Here is a 13,573-nt window from a genome sequence, read left to right on the forward strand (position 1 = left end):
TACTGTTTACTGCAAGATATCTTCTTATCTTCTTGTTACTATGCCCTTAATTTCTCCTGTTTTAAAACTGTTTTTCTCAGCTGGAGTTTTGGAATTTCAATCTGGAAAAGAAAGCTAAGTATTGCATCTTCTGTTAGAATAAGCACTGAATTTATATCTAGGAAAGTGTTTTTCTGAGAGGTAGTGGAAAAAACACCAAATCTACCAAATAAACATAAATATCCTCTGATAACTGATTTAGGATTAGAGATTTCTACAAGCAGGCTGTAACTTCCGTCTTTTGTTTTATGATTCTGAGAGGTCAAAACCACTTACAGTTTTGATCGTATATAGGCAGCAAAAGTATTAGGCAGAAAACTCCAAGTTATTTGTTTTCAGTAGGAAAGAGACTATTGCTGTAAAATTCTTACTAAAATATTTTATTATATTATAGGTAAAAAAGAAAAGATGGAGTCAACTATAAATAAAAAGTGTTTAAAAGGTGTTTGGTGTGACATTTGTGGCAAATGTGATCACTCGAAGACTTTAAACTGTTTTGGAAGTATTTAAAGGCTTGACATTATCACTCTTGTGCATAATTATGGACTTCTTCAGGGGAGAAAAAGAACAGGAGTAGTAGCGAAGGAAAAAGGAGACAAAGAAGAGTAGGCATAGAAAGCCTTCCCTGTGTAGGAAGAGGAGTGGGAGGCTTATGCCCAGCAAATTGTTAGTAGGTGTATCTTCTTTACTTACTGGATTTTTAGCTAAATTAAACATTCTCTGTTTTGTTAGTAGAGTTACTACTATTCACCTCCACAGTGTTTAAAATTCTCTGAATAGAAATCCCACAAACTTACATAGATTAACCTAAGGGACAAAATTAGCACATTCCATAACCATATGGAATATAGAATCCATATTTCTGTGTTCCTCATGTCCTTTAAAATCCCCTAAATAGGGGAAAAAAAAAAAAAGTGCACTGGTAATTAATGCAGGGGAGAGAAGGAGTCTTTCTTCCTCCAGTTAGCACTCCTGTTTGGTGCCTGCTCCTCCACAGGTGATGTGATTGCTGCTGAACAGCTGCTGTAGGCATTGAGCAAGTGGTCTGTCCCAGATAATGCTGTTAAGATTGTGTTTTTCTTACCACTATGTGTATTTCATTACAAATAACATACTATCTTTTACTATTCCTGAAAAATGAATTTATTATGAATAGATTTCTCTTTTTGAGATAGCTGATAACCTCTTAAGGTAGATGTTTCAACTTGTGTTCACAAGTGAGGACACAAATTTGTTCACAAGTTGTTCAGAAGTATTTCATTGCTAGTCCATGTTTGGTATCTCCTGCAGCAGAGGTAAATGCTTACATGCGAGAGAGCCCTAATAAGAGCACAGTATATGTGAGGGGCTCACAGCTGCTTTTCCTGGCTCAGCAAATGAGTTCATGTCACCCTTGCACAGTCATTTCAACAATTTCCTGCTTTCTTTCTTTTCTCCATTTATTGCACAGGTCTGCCATTAGACTCCATGCTTGTATGTAGCTTTAAGATTTAACACTGTAAGATGCACTCCAGTTATAATCCACCCTGCTGATGTTAGTTACTCCTCAGCTTACCTTAAATTACTTGTGTGGACATTTTAATTCCTCCCCCCTTTTTATCTCCCATTTGAGTTTCAGACCAAGAAGATACATAAATAGAGATCCTGCTTTATATACCTGTCTTTACCATATAGGCTTGTATAAAAAAACAAAAAAACAAAAAAAAAAAACAAAAAAAAAAAAAACAAGCAAACAACAACAACAACAGCAACAACAACAACAAAAAAAAAAAACAGAAAAAGAAAAAATTTATTATCAGAACAACAAAATCTAATCTAAATCTCCTCTCTTTCAATTTAAAGCCCCATTGCATTCAATTTAAAGCCACTCCCCACTCCCCTATCACTCCACTCCCTGACAGAGTCCCTCCCCAGCTTTCCTGTAGTCCCCTTTAGGTAGTGGGAGGCTGCTGTAAGGTTTCCCTTGAGCATTCTCTTCTCCAGGCTGAACAGCCCCAGCTCCCTCAGCCTGTCGTCACAGGAGAGGTGCTCCAGCCCCTTGATCATCCTCATGGCCCTCCTCTGGAGTTGCTCTAGTGGGTCTATGTCCATCTGGTGTCTGTGTGTTTACTGTACTTGCTGCTCTGCTGTTAGATTGACACTGGTATGTACCTTGGCTTGAGCCCCCGATGCTGGAGGGAGGAGGAGGAAGACTCTGCCTAGTTCAAGGCTGTCTTCCCTTTCTCTGTCAGCACATCTGCATTTCCCGTACGGGAAGGTGGCTGGCTCCTTCCCCTCTCATCTGAGTGCTAACCAACACTTCAGCAGCACAGATATCAAGAAGCTTGAGGCACAGGCGGGCTCAAGTCCCGAGCTCAGTGATAATATAGACGTTATCTTCCAGTGCCTCCATCGCGCAGATTATTACTGTGGGTGGTAACAAGATAATGACTTTAAATGCTTGGTGACTGCAGCTGTGATAGGCAACTGGCATGGTTCAGCTGAGCAGATCTTTGCAAACAAAGATCCTAGGGCCGCAGTGTTTAGCTGTATTTTGTATGTTTCAAAATGACGGGGAGGAACACGTGTGAGAGGTCCTGCTGTCTGCAGCCTCGTGCACAAACCATGGTGCATGCAATGTGCTGTGCTCATGAGAGCGAGGTTTCAGCTGGTAGTTTTTGCAGTTACCAAATGTGGTCAGAAATTGCCAGTATCAACAAGAAAAGATAATGAGCCAACTCTGATGCTCTATTTCAGAGAAAGCTCAGATTTTCATTTTGAAATCTCCCTCAGTGGATTTGTGTAAGAGGGCTTTGTTTTGACAGCCATGGGGTTTCAGGTACTAGAGGTAGCATTTTAACTTTGCCAGCCAAGATGTCAAAACACAAAACAGCGAAGATTCAACAGCTCAATGTGTGGGAGGTTGTTTATGTAACAAGCAATGCAATTCTGAATCTCAGTGATCACACACACGATGCAGTGTTTTAGAAACAAATGCCACGCTCCTTATTACAAGACGTAAGCTGAGAATTTGTATTCAATGGCTCTATGCTTTGGTAGGAACTATTCTGAAATATTCAGGTAAGATACTCTGCCAAATGTTACTTGGAAATAACACACAGAGTTTATATAACATGTACATAATTTGTGTCTGTGTAAAATTGATCTTTAACATGCTGAATCCTCTGCGAAGAGAGTCGAAGTCTCATTTTGGTTCTCTGTGTCAATGTTTGTGATGTTCATAGCAGGAGGCAGGGCACATCCTCAGTGTAGGCAAGCCTTGAGCCCACAGGTATATGAACTTAGTCTAAATTCAAGTAGTTGCTAATAGCAATGCCTTTTGCCTCCTGGCAAGGGAGAAGTAAAGAAGTAAAGGAAGAAATAAGTTCTTGTGTTGTGTTTGTCTTACGGCAATTCATCATTTATCAGAAAATGTGCTACCCTCATATAAATAGAGCATGTCTAAAGCAATTGTTTGTCTAAAATATTGTCCTGTATACAGAGGATGACATTTGTAAATGGAGCAAACACTAAGCATACTTTTTGTAATACTAGCTGTTCTTAATCATAATGTTTACTGAGTGTATTTATTACAAAATGCAAACTCTACCCTTTCTGAGTATGTGTTGTGCATCCCAGTTGGATAATTTAGGATTAAGGCTCTGAACAAAATCTTTGTAATCTTTTTTGTCTTTATAATCCTTTCTGTCTTTGTAATCCTTTCATTCACATTTCTTCACAGTTTTGCTACTTAAGAGAATTTTTTTTAGTGTTTGACAAAATACTGAATTATTCTAGTGAACTTTTGTCCCTTGGATTACTTTGTCTGGTCTTTTCATGGGCTTTCTTATGATTATTTAGCTTGCTGTCCTTTCCAAGATAAAATAATCATTCCTAATACCACCTCACTATTTAATTCAAATTATACTTTTGTCTAGTTCTTTTAGAAATCAGAACAGGAAAATGAAGAATCACAATCCAGAAGTTGTCACAAATGTGTGACCAAATGTTCTTCCATGGAATCACTATTTTTTTTTTTTAGTGGAGTATCAGAAGATGAACTGAAACAGATGTGTACAGCATGATTTGTTCTCTAAATTTATTTAAAGGAGGACTCACTTGAAAAGTAAGTACAGACGGATTATTTCATGCTGCCCATCCCTTTTCTAGTGCTGTTCACTTTCTTCAGCTCTTAAAAAGACAGCACATTTCTAGAAAAGGAGAAGGGGAACCCAGCTTCTAAAGTAGTTTTTGTAAGCTTGCCTGACACACTGGCACTCCCAGGCCCAGGCTGTGCAGAGCCCAGCAGCAGCAGCAGCAGCAGCAGCAGCAGCAGCAGCAGCAGCAGCAGCAGATGATGATGATGATGATGATGATGATGATGATGATGATGATGATGATGATGATGATTCCCCCTGGGTGGGCAGTGGGGTGGGCATTGGGTTCCACACCCCTCACCCGCTGCGGGACAGGACAGGGTGTGTAGGGTGACGCACAGGGACCAAGCTTCCTGTAACCCCCCTGAGCTTGTGGCAAGCTCGTGTGTCCCACCCCAAGCAGGCAAAGGACCTGCCGTGATCCGGCGTTTTGTGCTTCCAAAGAGCCCTTTCAACACTGGTGAGTCACAGAGCCATGGGGACAATGCTTCCAAGTCTGACCTTATGCCACCAGTGTTTTATGTACAGTTTTGTTTCTCGTGCATTGCTTAGCCACAAGCTGATGAACTTCAAATACTTTATCACTGCTTTTATATAAAAGCCAGCTTTTTTATGTATCTAGATTGCAGTGTCTGACTCAACAGAACTGCAGTTTTGAAGTGAGCATGCATTTCTCAGAAAAGCAGCCTTATTTAGATTTCTTGGGTCTGTCACTGCTGTCCTCAGATTGCCGTGCTCCCCTAGCCAAGGATAAGAGCTGCAGGAATTTCTCCATTATGTTAGGAATGGTCCAGTGGAGTTTGATGAAGAAATACGACATACAGAATCACAGAATACCCTGAGCTGGAAGGGACCCAGAAGAATCAAAAATTCCAGCTCATGACCACACATGATTACCTAAAAAATAAACCATATTTCTGAGAGCGTTTTACAAACACTTTTTGATATGCCTGTCTCTGGGGACACTAAGTGCCTGTGGGACATGGGGACCTCTGGTGTCCCCCATGCCTCTGTCCCTGGGGATACTGGGATCCGACAGCCTCAAGACCTCAACCCCTGGGAAATGTGGGACCTCCACCTTCCCACCCTCTCATTTTTGGGCAGATATATTGTCTCCTGTTTGGGGATCCATATTGTCCCCATCCCTGGGGGCCCCAGGGCCCCCAATGTCCCCATCCCCAGGTCTCTGCAGGATTGGGGACCCTGCTCACCCCGCTCCCTGGAGAACCAGGGACCCCGATTGCTCTGAGCCTTCCCCATCCCCAGTGTCCCCCCACAGTGCTGTCCTTTTCATAACCATGGTCAGATTATGCAGAAGCATTCAGGGACGTCAGAAACGATGAGCATATGATTAAAATCAGGGTAAGTACCCACTTAGGACATAACTGAACCAAACCCAGCATTTCAGCCTGAAGAAAGCTTGAAAGGCTTCCCAAAATGATGCTGTAGTATAGATTTCATCATAATGCAACAAAATTCAAGATGTTTCTTTTTGCCCTTATTTCTACCAAGTGAGCCCAGCACAGCTCTGGAACGAATCCTTTCATTGGTGTCTGCTAAGTCTGGACATGGTCTCCAGGTTGTATTTCTGTTGCTCCTTTTACCTCAAGCAGCTGATGTATGGGTGGGGGGAAGCGGGACAGGAGAGGATTTAGTTTTGCTTTCCTTTTGGATTTTATTTTTTTCTTACCCTTTAGGAGCAGGAATTTATCCTAGAGGCAATACTTCCGTTGTTGCAACCTTTTTTCTATTTAAAAAGTATGTTTAAAAAAATTCTTTGGACACGGGAAGAATTAAACAGCAGGGGACAGTGTCTTTCTTTTTAATGTAAAGCTAATTATGTGCCTGGCATGCTCCCCAGAAACTTGTCCATCCAGCTGCTTTTGTGGCTTGCTGCCTTTGCTGGCTGCGGCGTTCTCCCATGAGTTTACAGTTCCTCCAAACACAGCCCCTGCTTTTGCTTTGATCTCCAGTGAATTCTTTGCAGCTACATAGCTTGGTTCATGAATAAGCCCTGGATTTTGCTCGTCCTTTGGGAGTACATCCCTTCTCTGCTTTTGCTTTTCTTCTTGGAAGGGCTTAATTGCTTTTACACGTCTGACGGAGGGTGTTGGCTCTTCATGAGCCTAACGAGATTTCACACAGCCTGAGCTGTGAGAGGCAAGAAGTAGGAGTGCAGTGAATAATTTCTGGTGCAAATCGACTCATACAGGTTTAGTTTTTGCTCATTTTCACCTCCAGCACAGGCAGCTAGTTCTCGTCTGGAAGTACAGTCCTTATTAAAGGGAAGGGTGATCCTGGATATAAACTGAGTGCTGTTTGCTCTGACCTGCTGGGGTGTGGAGGAGGGGAGATGCGTGGTCTTTAATGGGAGTGTCCCTGTCCTTTCTTCCCCAGCCATCTTCACCCTCTCCTTGTGCATTCTCATTTCTGCGCCCATGGCAGGGCCCTGTCCCCCTCGCTCCTGCATGGCCCCCTCTCCCTGCTGCTGGGGAGTGAGTGAAACCTGTGCCATGTGTGTGCCTGCAGGTGATGTGCAACACGTTTTGTCTGGGGGGCAGCAAAGTCCAGGCATGAATATAAAAGATAGAACCACTGAACATCCTAAGCTGGGAGAGACCCATAAGGATCACTGAGCCCAAGTCCTGGCTCCACACAGGACCACCCAAAAATCAGACTATGTGTCTGAGAGCGTTGTCCAAATGCACCTTGAACGCCAGCAGCTCAGTGCCATGCCTGCTGCCCTGGGCAGCCTGTCCCAGTGCCCGACCACCCTCTGGGTGCAGAGCCTTTCCCTAACCCCCAGCCTGACCCTCCCCTGTCCCAGCTCCATGCCATTCCCTCGGGTCCTGTCGCTGCCCCCAGAGAGCAGAGCTCAGCGCCTGCCCCTCCGCTCCCCTCGTGAGGGAGCTGCAGGCTGCCATGACGCCTCCTCTCAGAGGTGCAATGAATTACATTCTAGGGCTCTTTTCTCAAAATAATGACTGCTTTACGGTCCCAGAGAGCTATTATCTTTTTGTTAAGAAAGGGTATTTCTGTAGGTGGTGAGACTATAATTCACAGGAAAGACAGCTTCACCTGTCTCTTGTTGTCAGCCCATTTTCCCAAGAAACCTCTGCCTGCATTCCCCCATCGCACAGAAAAGCTGCCCGTCCTTCCCTGGGCCATGCACCGATTGTCACTGCTGTGTTGATCCTGCTGCCTCACGGTGCACTACCTCACCCTCCCACACTGCATCCTGCCGCTGCCCTGTGCCTGTGTGGCCACAGTTTGCCTCAGAATACCATCCCCAACCAGCAAGAGCTGGAAAATGCTTCCACTGCCTCGTTGCTGTGAATAATTTAAGCCCCCCTGTGAAGGTGTGCAGGCCGTGCTGGCCCTGCAGGGACAGGAGCATGGCATGGGATGGGAGCAGCTGTGCTTGCCGTGGGCAGCCATGTTGTGCTGCCATGGCCTCAGGTAGGCTGCGGGTTGCCTCGGCTCTCGCTTGCCATCATTTTGCCCTCACTGCCGAGGTTTGCTCTCGTGGTGATGGATTTCTTCGTCAGTGGCATGGCCGAGCGCAGCTCTTTGGGCAGAGACGCTCGTGGCATGAGGTACTTCTGCCTGCTCCAGCCCTTGCGGATGGGTCTCGGTTTCCTGCCTTTAAAGGAGTTTGTGCTGTGGCAGTGTTGGTTTATTTGTGGTGTTTCTATTTAAATTACTCCACGTGTTGCACATTGACAGAGTCTGATCTTTTTTCCTACAATGTCTACAGGCTAATTTTAAAGAGTGATTTTGAGTATTTTTCATGCTAATGTAATGAATCAATTTGCTTTCATGTACAGACATCTACCTACTCCAGTAGCAAGGGATTATTCTGTTTTCTCAAAAGAGTAATAGCCTAATTACAAACTCGTATTCTGAAATGACATTAATTTATATAAATGCATAGAAAGAAGAAACTCTCTGACAGACAGAAATATTGCAACCTATGAGTACTGCTGTTTATAAAAGAAGACATCCAGCAAAAAGATGAGCAGAAGATCACCTTGAATTAGGAAACCAAAAATCCGTACATCAGGTCTTGCAGGAGTTAGACCAGCCCTCAATAAACCTCTGCTAACACCTGGCCTATTCGCAAGTGACTTTGCACAGCTGCATCTTAGGGTCGGGACTCTCGCTGCAGCAGCTGGTGCTGTCTCGCAGCGTGGCACAAAACCTCCTGAAGATTTTTCAGGGCAGGAAACGCCACGGGGGGCCCTGTGCATCACCAAATATGCAGGAACAGTGGCCAGAGCCAGTGTTTCCCCCTGGGCTGAGGCCAGGAGGAGGAAGAGGAAGCAGGCAGGGAGGCAGGGGTGTGGGTCTGGCACAGGGGAGGAGGCAGCGGGCTCATGGCCAGCCCTGCCCAGCACCAGGCTGGGAACAGGGCCCAGGTCACGGCACTTGGCCCTGCGGCTTTCGCCTGCCTGGCTTTGTGATTCTTTTTTTTTTTTTTTTTTTTTTTGTCTTTTTCTTGGAAGAGACCCCGCCTGGGGGAGGAGGTGGGGGGGGACTCCCCGAGGTGACAAAACCAGGCCAGGCGCTGCGGAGACGCCAAGGGAAAAGTGTGTCTGGCTCGGAGTGCACAACGGGATGTCCTGGGCTTTGTGGGTGAGGAGCAGGGAGAGGGACGGGGGCAGCCCCATCTCCTGAGTGGCCCCCAGAAGCCGATGGAGTTTGGGGGAGGTGGGGCAGAGCTTGGATGTCGCAGGGCACCCTGTGGCTGCTTGGTCTTGCTGGAGGTCAAATCCGTCCTCCCCACTGCTGCTTCCCCATGGGGCAGCCTGGAGCCCCCCACAGGGATTTTGGGGATCATGATCCAGGATAAACAGCAGCTGGAGTACGTTTTGGGGCTTGTTACAGCACCTCCCAACCCCCGCAGGAAAGAAACAGCACCCTCGTCTCATCCAAAACCTGGTCCTGCGGTGGTGAAGGAGAGAAGATGCACGCACAGGGAGGGAGGTGGTCCCTGTGGCTCTTCTGTGATAAATTTCCTTAAAACGGGAAAAAGCTGCATCCGTTCAAGCAGGAAGAGTCTTGCTGCCCAAGTCTGGATCAGAACCAGTCACTGAGAGTTCTGTTTGTTCCCAAAGTACTTGCGTGGGAATGCGTATGGGTAACAAACAGGGGTCAGCGGTAATTACGGTCCTGGATGCTGCAGTGCCGTGATTCAGGCCGGAGCAATGCATGAGAACAGCTTCCTATTAGCAACCCCTTGTGTTCGTCAGCACGCAGGGACAGGGAGGCAGGGCCTGTTGCGTGTGGACGGGCTGTGGCGTGGCCCCGGTGGAAGGGGATGAGTGCCAGAAGGCGCTGAGACACTGACCTGTCCTGCAGCACGCGGGCGCCAAGCCCGCCTGTGGGTCTGGATTTAATGTCGGGTCTGCATTTGATTTCTGCTCCGTATTGCGATGGGACTGCACGACCAGGCTCAGCTCTTCTTCTGACAGCGGGAGAGGGAGGAGAAGAGCCAAGGGGTGTTGCTAAACCCTCAGAAAAGAATTACCCAAAAAAAAAAAAAAAAAAGGCACAAGTAAGGCGAGCTGTGGGTAGGGCTGGAGCAGCTGCATGCGATGTGCTGCTGCCGCCTCCCGGCGTGGCCGAATGCTCCCGTGGGTGCTGAGGCCGGGCTGGGGCCAGGCAGAGCTGCTTGGCCCAAGGCTGAGAGCAGGAGTGTGGCCGGCTCTGCTCTTCGCTCCCTGCCTCCCCTTGGGCTCTGCCTGCTGCCTCCTTCCCCCTCTCCCTCCCTCCATGGCCACAGCAGGGTGGATTTGGCTGGTGCTTGCTGTTCTCCTTCACGTGTAGCTTCTTGCGTTGCAGGAGAGGCAGAGCAGCACAGCCCTGCAGGGCTTTGGATGGATATTTCCTTCCGAGATGAGGCGGCGGGTGGGTGGATGGGGCTCCAGCTGCTGTGGTGTGGCCGTGCACCCCCTCACCCAGCCTCGCCAGGTTTTCCAGCCCCACCAGTCCCTCCTGTCTGGCTGCAGGGTGTGGGGGTGTCAGGCTGAATGAAAGCAGAGCTTCCCCACCCGGGCCGGGCTTTTCCTAGTTTGCGCAGCATCGTGGTTTGCGGGGGCCCGAGGGAGATTTTTGGCTCTGCTTGTTGTTTCACGGTAACTGGAGACCAGCGGGGAGGCAGGAATCCCAGGCTGTACCAGGAACAGCACAAACCCCGGGAAAATCAATGTGAGGTGCTCTTTCAGAGCAGTTCAGCCTCACTCTCCTTACCAGTGGTCAAACTGAGGCGCCAATATGCCCAGCAGCCCTCCGGCCACCCCACCTCGAGGGGCACAGGGTGCCCGGCCTCGCCTGCGTCCCTGGGAACCTGGCGGCTTCTGGCGAGCTGATGTGTAAGCCACACAAGTATGTGCTTCCTGTGCAAAGCACAGCGTTCCCGTCATCCGCAGTCCCCGCTTCTCTCCTTTGTTTACTTGCACAGTTCCAGGAAGCCGCCGTGCTGTGCTCGGACAGCGAGGAGGCAGCAGCAAGGTGAAGCCGCTGACGCCTCTCACAGCGCTTCGCCCTGCGGCGCACTGAAAACTGGTGAAAACCCGAGGGGCTTTGTGTGAAATTGGAGAGGAAAACTGTGGAGCGAGCTAAGAGCTCGGTGTGCTGGCACCCACTGGTGAAGGAGTCCAGCGTTAGTTCTGCGTGTGTTTTAACTGCAAAGTGGCACCTGGTGTGGCGGGCCCGGATTGCTCCCCTGTGGCAACAAAAGCAGTAATTTTTGCTGCCATAGGTTGCACACAATGCAGCCCCTGTATGTATGTCAGACTGAGCCTGCCCTCGTTAAAGGGGGGGCTGTGCAGCCTATAGAACCAGCAGGTTTCCCTCCAGCAGGAAGGGGAAGCCAGGTTTTGTCAGGTGCAGCACTGAGGCCTTGCTGAACAGTCTCTGAAGATCCCCCTGTGCTTTCTTCAGAACAGAGCTGTAGGCTCCCCAAAGGCCTGTGAGGATCCTCCACCCTTAAGAACCAACCAAAGCCAGGTGAGACCAAGGGCAATGCTGGAGGTAGTCACAACTTCTTTTCTGGAAACAAGTCTGTGCATATAGTTGGCGTTAAACCCTGGTAAGGTTACTTGGAATGGGATTTGTTTTGGACACCTCCTCCCAGTTTCACTGTGGCTGCCTGGAGCACCACTAGCACATCTGCAGAACGCAGAGCCACCGCCAGACACAGCCACCACTTCCAAGCAGCACTGGGCAGCACGAGGCCCAGGAATGAAGAAAATTGGCAGTTTTGGGGATGGGGCTTGGTCCCTGGGACCTGCCGGGCCACTGCAGCCTCAGCTGGTCGCAACCACAAGACCGATTAAAAGGGGAAGGTGAGCCATTGCTCATCTGCCCCGTGAAATCCCCGGAGTACCCGGACAGGTACACCAGTCACCTCTCTGGGAATTTCTCTGTTCCTGGCCTGTGAGGTAGTGCCCCAGCTGTGTGGTCACTGAAGTTACCTTAACAAAAATATCCACTCCAACACACAAAGTAAGTATGGAATACTTTCTTCTCGTTTTTATATATTGTGTAGTAGACAAATGCAACATTCAGGCTCAGCTGGGTAACAAAAAGGAAGACATTCAAAACTTACAGTAAAAAGTAAACTGTAGAAAGCAGAGTTTATATGACAATAAACATGCAGCTTGCAAAAGAATGAAGATCATGTACTGGTATTAAAACACATTTCCATATAGAGACAGCTTATGCAGCAATTTGCAGATTTAACCTCTGGCTGAAGTATGCAAGCCCTTCAAAGCAGGCATACAAACCACCAGTAGCTTAGTCAGCCATAGTTACTTTAAGTACATAATAAAACTTGATTTTAAGTTTACATTCACTAGGCATTCAATTCAGCATCAAGGCACTTTCCTTGTTAAATGTCCCTGTGTCCCACGACTACACTTACCTAGGTGCATATATTGGCACAGTAGCACTTGCTGACGAGTAGCCCTGATGGCGAGCTCCGTTGCCCCTCTCCCCAAATAAAAAGCAGTCGGCTCCCAGACAACCCATGGCTGTATCACAACGCCAGGCTGCACGTGATGCCGTGAGCAGCTCTGCTTTATGAAAAAGCCACACGCAGCAAGGTGAGTGGATCCATCAGCGTGTGTGCTTTGCTACGAGGAGCAGTTTTGTGTGTTACACCCACAGTAGACCACCAGGCGGGAGCAAGGTGAGCTTCCCAGCAGCCGGCGTGCCACACGCTTGTGTTTCATCTGTTCTTTACAGGAGTGTGCTTCTGTGGGAGTAGCAGCGACTTTATTGCCTGTCTCCACTGCTAAGGTTGTCTTCGCAAACAAACGCAATGCTTGACCACGGTCTGCGTGCTTTGAGGTATTTATTGCCTATTCTTGCTCTGCACTAAAAGCAAGGCGCGGGGAGAGGATGACCATCGAGATCTGCCCCTTAGTTGTTAATCTGTAACAAATCCTGTGGCCTTAAAATGCATCCTTGTGCATTTGAGTCAGCGCTGCTTTCATTTTTAGGAATGGCTCAGATTGCACAACTAGTATGAAGGGAACAACAGAGAAAGCAAACACACGCACCCTAGTTTCATCTTTTCCTAACCAGTACTTTCATTTTTAACAAAGACAGGGAGGAAGGGGAATTGGTGAATCAGCTGCAGGATATCTAATCCTACACTTCTCCAGACTTCTGAATTCCCCACATTACTGCCGTCTTCTGGACCACGAGCTGAAGCTGTCTGCAGTTACAAACTGGCTATTTCATATCAACAGACTCAACGTTTTTGTTGTTAAACTGCTTCTGAGTAACATTAAAAAAACTATTGGAATTTAAAATGGTTATATGTATCCATCCTAGCAAAGAGATGGGCATTTATTAGAGGAGCAATGATGTTTTGTGATCCAGCCATCCAGTGAACTTGTTAAGGTACTTAAAAGATTGCATCAAAACGGCAGAAAGCAAACTGTTATATTTAGTCCAATTTAATGCATATAAATTACAACCTAAAGCACGTGTGTCCTGGAGCAAGGCCGACTGTAAGAGTTCTGAGTGTCTCTGGAGTTTCAGATCCTACCGTGAAGTCGATACTATAGCAGCATATATTGATAGGTGTCCTAGCTATTCAAGACCCGGCATTAATTAAATAAGTTGAATTACTGAAGTTAAATCAGAACAATGACTTCTACATCCTAGGCATGCTAATATAAGTTTTAACCATCTGGTGGTGCTCACATTTGCACTCAAAGCTGAAACTGCAAAAAGCAGGCAATGGGACTTTTCCAACCACCAAGAAGTGACACAAGCCCTTGTGTGCAAACTCCCCTCTTCCTGGGGAGGCAGGAGGGGAGCCAAGGGAGCACCTGGCTCCACCCAGCCCCAGAACCAATCCCCTCTTCCTACAGCACTACAAA

This window comes from Netta rufina, assembly GCF_964035555.1.
Source record: "Netta rufina genome assembly, chromosome: Z".
Lineage (NCBI taxonomy): Eukaryota > Metazoa > Chordata > Aves > Anseriformes > Anatidae > Netta > Netta rufina.